The following is a 7989-nucleotide window of genomic DNA, read 5'->3' as shown; positions in this document are numbered from 1 at the left end:
GCGCTCTGAAAACCCCAGAAGCCCCGCCGCTTGTCCGGACATGGGAAGGCAACCAGAACTTGAGGGATGATCAACGCCGAAATAACGTTCCTTCTCGGCCCCCACCGGCCCCAGTATCCAGGAGCCACAACATAAACAGGAAGTGAAAACGTGAACCGCAAAATACAAGACATTTGGCCATGGAACATGTACAGGGTCTGTGCTCTGGACACGGAAAATCACTGGTGAGACAAGCCCCAGGTCTAAAGAAAGGGAGGGGCGTTCCACGCTCACGGGTTTATTTTCACCAAATAGCCCCTCGTGTAGTGTGGTACAGTACAATTCTCGTGGTTTCCATGCAGAGGGAGTGACAGGCTGACTCCGAAATTCACATAGAAAGGCAAATGAACCAGAAACGTCAGAACAATTTTAAGAAAAGGAAGTGGAGGAACACCCCCCTAATTATAGTAATTCCTTCCGGGGACAGTAATCCAGAACAGACCCATAATACTACGGACGCTGACTTTCCACACAGTCGAACAGTCAGTCCGTGCACGAAGTCTAGTTTTCACAGCGAACGGTGTTGGAAAGATTGGACATTCACGTAAAACAAAAGAAACACCAACCAGTAGCCTCATCCCTTGACCAACAACAGCGCAAACGTAGGGCAGAGACAGAGATCAAAGGCTCCAAAACTGGGTGGTGGTGATGGTGTGAGCGGGAAGTGACGAGAAGCCACTGAACCGTAGCTTCCTACACGTCCGTGAGTGGCTCAGGAGTCCTACCCCTTCTGGGTGTCTAAGATCATAACTGCACACCTATCACGGCGGCCAACATTTCAGACCCGCAGACACAAGTGCTGCGCAGCGTGCGGGCCGACCAGAACTCTCGTGCCCTGCTAACGTCCAGAGACGTGGCAGGATTCCAGAAAACAACATGGTGGCTGCCTACACAGTCCCCTCACGTGCCCCGGCCAACTCACCCCTAGATTCTCACCCCGGGAAAATGCAAATGCCTAAATAAAACCACGTCCGCGCACGTGCGCAGCAGCGCTGTCTGCCACGAGCCAAAGTGGAAACAACTGAACGCGCACCCACAGCCGCACGGACGCACACGCCGCAGTCCGTCACACGCCGACCTGCTCAGCCACGGCACGGCCGAACCGCTGGCACGCAGCTGCTTGGATGAGGTCAAAACCATGACTTTGAGGAAAAGGAGCCCAAGTGGGTGCCCATGGCGGGATCCTCTTTATAAAAAACCCTACAACGAGGAAACGCGTTGTGGTGACAGCGCGCGGAGCGCCTGCTCCCACACAGCATTGGGGGTGAGAAGAGCGAACAGGGAGCTGGGGGACGGATATGCTCACCGTTCTGACCGTGGGGACGGTTTCACACGGGTACACACGAGCACAGTCACCAGCTGGGCCTTCGGCCTCGCGTCCACGGTAACGCCCCAGAGCTGTTAAAAATAGCGACGAGAAGCACAGTGAACGATCCAGGGCATTGCTCGGAAGAGCCGAGCGCCCACAAGTCCAGCCGGCGTGAACTGAACGAGCCCCGCGGGGCCCGGGCGACCGGCCCCGCGATCTCTAAGGAAGACGGTGGGATGCAGTCGGGAGCTTCTGGCCTGCCTGAGCCACTGCTTCCCCCACAAGGGGGACAGAGGGTGCCGGTGCTGCCCTTGGGATCGGGCCCCCTGCCTGGGAGCAGGCTGCTGGGGACACGGCCTGTGCAGGGGGCGGCTGGGGGAAGCTGCCGTGCCTGAGCTTCTAGCAACAGGAGGAGCAAACCCATCCTTCACAATCCCATCCTTAAAATTGTAATTTTGTGAAGGGCTCAGCCTCAGGAGAAAATCCTGGGGAAGGGAGACTCGTTTTATGTGCGAAGCTTAGTCTGTCTCAGGCTGGACAGTTGTCACTCAGGCCTTTCTCCTTGGCCGGGAGCAGCCGGTCCAAGCTTCCGCAGGAGGCCATTTCCGGCTCAGCTCCGACAGCTCATCAGTCTGAAGGCAGGAGCTCTGAGCTGAGAGCAGGTGGCCCTGAAGGCAGTGGCCGCAGGGAAGCCACAGCTGGAGGGGCACAGGCGGGCGCTGTCAGGGAGCTCGGCGGGGCTCGTCCGGGTCAGGTGGCAGCACAGAGGCTAATCCGGGTGAGGCTCCTGGTGAGCAGGGCAGCCCTTCCACAGCCTGCTGGGGTCAGCCTCGCGGGTCTCCTGACCTCCTGGATTGGTGGGCTGGCCGGCAGGCTCCTCTCACGGCTCACCATGGAGCGCTTTTCTAGATGCGGCGACCTCCTTCTGCAGCGGGCCCACACCCATTCCGTGGCTCTGCCCGACATCAGGGGCAGCACCACTCTGCCCATGCCGAAGGGAGTAGGGACAGAATACTTCTGAATACCTCCAGAAGTCCTCTGTCCTCCAGGACACAGCACGTGTGGGCCTGGGGCTCCAGGCAGCGCTCACAGCCCAGACCTGCCTGTGTCTGCTGCTGGCCGGGAGGTCCCGGCTCCCACCGCCCCACCAGGGACGTGATGACTCCTGGTCCACTTGGTAAGGCGTGTTGTTCCCTCTGATGACGATCCAATAGGCATAACGCATTTTCGCCAGGTCCTTCCCACCTGCCACAGGCTCTGCCGCCTCCGGGTCCCCAAACCGGTTCGCAGCGGGGGGTGAGGATTACAAGTGTCTTCATCAGCAGCGGGATGACCACTCACACGTCTGAGACGTTCCCGGCCTCGTCAGACCTACCCACCGAGGACAGTTTTCCGAGTGTGCTCTGCGTGTGAACGTGAAAGCTCATACAGCCCGATCCCTCACTGTGAGTAAACACCTCACACATGACTGCTCAGGAGGCTTGGCTGGAGACAGTATCCACCCCCACAACTAACTCCTGAGCAGAAATAGATCTTTCCTATAACGCAGCCATAAAACCTTCATAGGCAATAATAACGTGTTTATTACACGAGTTGTCAACTGCCTGTTAAGCGTCTGGAATGCAGGGTCCACACCTGCCTGGTGTCTCCGGAATGCACCAGAAAAGAGGCTCCCCCAGCTTTCCCAGAGTTGCTGTTTCAGTGGGATGAGGGACCCAGGCACTTGTCAGCAGGGACGCCATGTACTCCTGGGTGCCCAGAGAGAAAAGGGCACAATGTCTGTGAGCTCTCGCTACAGGATATTGTGTAAGGAATCACCCTGGAACAGTGGCCTAAAACAGCAGCCTTGTGTCCTCATGGGTCTTTGGCTCGGCTGAGAGTCGGCTGCTCTGTGGGGTCCTCCCTGGTGCTTCCCCATGTCTGGTGGGACCCTCTTGCAGCGGGTCAGCGGTGGTCTGAATTCTAGCTTGGTCTGGGCTGAACCTGCTCCAGAGACTCTGGGCCTCCAGTGGGGCTGGTGGGTGAGCCCAGACATGTCTTCAGGGACACGGGTACGAGGGTCCAGGAAACAGTGGCAGCTCTTCAGTCCGAAGCCGGCCCTGGCCCCACCCCGTCAGACTCCGTGTACTGGCCCAGGCACCACACCTGTTCGAACCCAGGCCCCGGCACCGGCGAGGACACGGGAGGGATGAAGATGAGGAGAGCACACAAGCCACTACACGCTTGACCCAACAGCTCTGATCCTCTCCTGAGATGAGCCAGAATTCCAGGCACAGGAGGACAGGACTGAAGGACCGGAGGGTTCACAGACAGGAGAAATCCCGCCCCATTCTGAGCCGGACGCTCACCGTGTTGTGAGTTAGCGTGTGCGCAGGCACAAGTGAAATGCCCGCCGCTATCCTGTGTTTGAATCAACCATATTTCACTCTACCTCTGGGGGATGAATGAGACTCAGGGGTCACTTGAGGGAAGGAAAGCTTTTTTATCTGTCTGCACGGGGATCAAGAGAGCACCATTTTTCTCGTACAGACAAAATTACACGATCACATCTACAAAAATGTTTAATGTCCTAATTCAGATTATATTCTAATTTTCCAGTATGTCCTCAACGTTTCCTCTTGTGTCGGTGTTACAAGCAGGGCCCAGCCAGGACCACCAAAATGGGAAAAGTTTTGATTCAAGGGACAGGACTCAGCCTACTCTTGCCCTCCCACAGGCTCCATGTGGCAGGAGAATGAAGCCACTGACGGGGCTGGGAGGGAAGGCGCGACTCAATGTCGCCGTCTCACAGCCGGCAGCGGACCTGAATCCCTGACCCAGGCCAGCTTTTCAACGGGGATGAGCCCAGAGGAGACCCTGAAAGGGCGAAACCGCCTTCAGATTAGCACAGTCACGACGCTGGCCCCAGAACGGACCAGTCAGTTACGGAAGCTGTCCGGTTGGGACATTTTGCTTATCCGGCTTCTCCTGAGGCCCGGCAATTTCCAGCACAGAAAGCAACCACAAATCCACCGAAACCCCCGAGCCCGGGATGTGGCAGGTGCGGTTTATGGTTGTTAATTCTACGTACACAGACTCAGACCCACAGCGCAGTGCAGCCCCCTCCCACCCCGCACGCAGGCTCCTCCGGCAGAAGCATCCTTCTCAGCACGCGCTTCCCCCAGACGCCCCCACTTTCCAGGCCTCCCTCTATCGGCCCCAACCCTGCCTGATATGGAGACATCTGGGGTCCTGTGCACGGCGTCTCCCCGCGTTACAACAGCACTCATCTACGGCCATCTCAAGATCAAAACCTTCACTGAACAGACGCATAGCGACTCTCTCCTTGTTGCCTCAACTCCGTGCCACGTGTCCTTGGGTCTGTGTCTCAGGCACACAATTCACGATGTTGCCCATGCCTGGGAACAAGCCTTGGTCCACGGATGGACGTGTGAGTCCAGCCAGGCCGTGGGGAGACCGAGACACTGAATTCTGAAGCTAGCAGCAATTCAAGCTCTTCCACTGCGGTTCCTGAGCTACAAGGCAAGCCTCACGACGTTAGGAGGTATCGTGACCCCACACGAGAGCTGCCTCTCCGGAATGCAGCGAACCCAGAGGACAGCAGAGCACTGTGCGAGGAGAGACACTCCCCGCAGAACCTAGGAGAGCCATCCACGCCCGAAGCTAACGACCCCAGGACGGTTCATTATCTGCATCAACACACGTTTTTGCGTTGAAGCCAGTTCTAGTTCGAGTTTGTGTCACCAGGAACTGAAAATAAATTCTCAACCACTGTTGTGCCTCCAGCGCCCCTGTGGGGGAAAACAGAGCCACGAGGGGTGAAGAGACAGCATCCTGATGACATGAGCTGGTCCCCTGGTCAGCACCAAAGACATCTTGGTGGATAACTAGTGCAGGAGAGGATGAAAGTGCACGTGTGACAAGCCCACAACGCGCTCTCGCTGAGCACCCCAGATGGGACCAACAGGGGCTCCGGGAGGACCCAGCAGATGTCATCGCTGCAGGGGCTGAGGATCAAGACGGGTGACCTTGAGCTGGGATGGCAAGGAGGGGCTGGGTTTGCAGTGAGAACTCCTGACAACAGGCAGTGTGAGCAAGGGTCTGGGGCCTCCCGGCAGGGTGATGGGAGTCTGTAGGAGCTGGGCTGGAGGGTGCCTGGGGGTGGGGGGGATAGAGCAGGAGGGTATAGCGGCTTGAGTCCCGGTCAGGAGCACGCACAGCAGGGTCCAGCCAGGTAAACAGGAACCCCTGAGGTGCTCCGCCCCGGGAAGGGTTCATGCAGGCCCTGGCGTGGAAACGGTGAGACGGCAGACACTGGCTCCGAAGGAAAGGTCAGCCAGCCCAGCAACCTCCACCAAGCCTGGGTTAGAGAGACCCAGAGAGAGGTGGGGTTCCCCCACTCCGTGCCTGGGGAGGGAGAGGCCTGGCAGAGATGCAGCCATTACAGGCGCAGAACCGGGCAGAGAGAGAGAGACTCCGGTTCTCTTCCCTACCCTCCGGCACTGCCTCCTATGGACGAACCCAGGCAGACCCAGCCCATGCCACGGTCTGGGAAGTGCAGGGGTGAGGTCTGAGGGCAAGCACGCCCTGCACGGGTGTGTCCTTCAGAATGACCCACCAGGCCAAACCCTGAGACTCCCCGAGCTTTCTAGAAGCCCCCGGTGCTGCTCTGGAGCATCAGTCTTCCTGCACGAGGCGGACAGCTGTCGGGAACCGCGTCTCCGGAGAGACACAGCAAATGCAGTTAAATAATCAAAATTCAATTCCTCTCGGTCTAGACATGAGATTCCATCCAATTATGATTCCAAGAGCAACACGTGCATAACGGCTCTCCCTCAAACATGGTTTTCTTCCCCAGAAAGGGATTACTGGGACCCACCGAGCCGGGGCACGAATCCTGTTCACAACCGACTGGGAACCGGTGAGGTCCACACCTCTCTGTGCCGAGGGCGCTGCTGATACACCAAGGACACACGCCGGGTCACCGACCGGGCTCCAGGGAGCAGCACCCGCTCTGCCCTGTGCCCAGGCAGGCGCAGGAGCGCGGGCCCTCCACGGGCCTGGGGCTGCGGCCGCTCGTTCCAGCATCCTTCTCCCCAACGCGGCCCCACGGGCTTGAGGAGGGTCGCGGTCCGCGGAAGGGTCAGAGGAGGGTGCGGGCCGCCCTTCAGGGGCCGCGCGAGACCGCGGCGACGCGCACCCGAGTCTCCGTGGTCGTGTCCACCGGACAGCGTCCGCACTGGCGCTCGTGGGGCGCGTGCGCGGGTCCCAGCGCAGGACCGGCCGCGCCCGAGCGGCCACGTGCGTGCCGGCGCCGCCCAACGAGCCCGGGTCTCCCCCGGCCCCTGCCGGCCGCCCGGCCGCCCGGCCGCCCCGCCGTCCCTCCGAGGCCGGCGGCAGGAGGGCCCTCCGCCGACACGCCGGCCCACCGCAAGCCCCTCCCGCGGGCGCACGCGGCCCCTCCCGGTGCCCTCCCGGCGGCCGCGCCCCCTCACCTGCGCCCGGCGCCGCGCGGGGCCCCACGCAGGTGCGGCCGGTCTGAGCCCGCGCGTGTCCAGCGCGCTCCAGGGCAGGCCGACGCTCGGTCGCAGCTGCGGACGCCGGGACACTCTGCAGCCCGTCGTGGGCAAAGACTCGGCCGCAGGGCGTCGAAGGCCACTCGCCAGACCCCGGGCTGCGGCCCCTGCCCGCGCCCCGCGGACACCACGAGCTCCGGGACCCCGGCGGCTCCGTCCGGCCCCGACGCCATCTTCCTCCCGGCTCCCTGCCTGCGCGGAGGCTCACGGGAGGCTTCCGATTGGCGGGCCCGGGTCACGTGGGAGGGCCGGGCCGGCTGCAAGGGAGGCCGGGAAGCGGCGCGTGGTTTCCCCTTCGCAGGTGCCTCGGCCGCGAGGACGGGCCCGCGCGGGCAGGGGCTGCGGGAGCCGGGCCGGCCGGGCCTCCTGCTGACGGGCTGGGCCCAGAGCCCGAGCTCGGGGACGGGACCCGCGGGCCACCCTCCGCCCCCAGCGCGCACAGCGCCCCGCACGGCAGCGCCCCGGGCTGGCCCCCAGCGGCGCTTCTGGAACGTTCTCTCCCGCGGCTCCGCGCAGGCTCCGCATCCCCGCGGGCCGACGCCGGGGGCTTTAGAAGAAGCTGTGGCTGCCCGAGCCGCCGACGACGCCGGCGTCAGCATCACCATCACGGCCGGTGTCGCCGGTGATGGCGGGAAAGGGGAGAAGGCCCCAGGCCGGAGGTGAAGGGGCGCGTCCGCTCGCCCCCGGAGCCCTCCCTGAGGAGCCTTACGTGCGAGCCGCGGCGCAGCTGGACCCGCGCAGCCCTCGGGCGCGGCACCGTCGCAGGACAGAGCCGCTCCGCCGTGAGGTCCTCTTAGAAAACACAGCAGCTGCCGCGCATCGCCAGTTTCCAGATGTTTCTCCCCACGCGTAGGGGCTCCAGCTGTTGGGCTCTGCGCGGTTCGCCAAGCAGAGGGCCTCGCGGGCGCTCAGGAAACGTGTCCTCCCCGGTGGTCTGCGCGGACTCCGCCGGGCCCACCCTCGTTAGATGGGGATGCTGGGGCCCGTCTCTCCTGCGCAGTGGGTCCGGCCTTCTCACCTCCTCTTCGCTCTGTCTCCGGTCCCCAAGTCAGAGCCACCCAAGGA

This window comes from Mustela nivalis, assembly GCF_964662115.1.
Source record: "Mustela nivalis genome assembly, chromosome: 14".
Taxonomy (NCBI): domain Eukaryota; kingdom Metazoa; phylum Chordata; class Mammalia; order Carnivora; family Mustelidae; genus Mustela; species Mustela nivalis.
Note: the sequence above shows the minus strand (reverse complement) of the source record.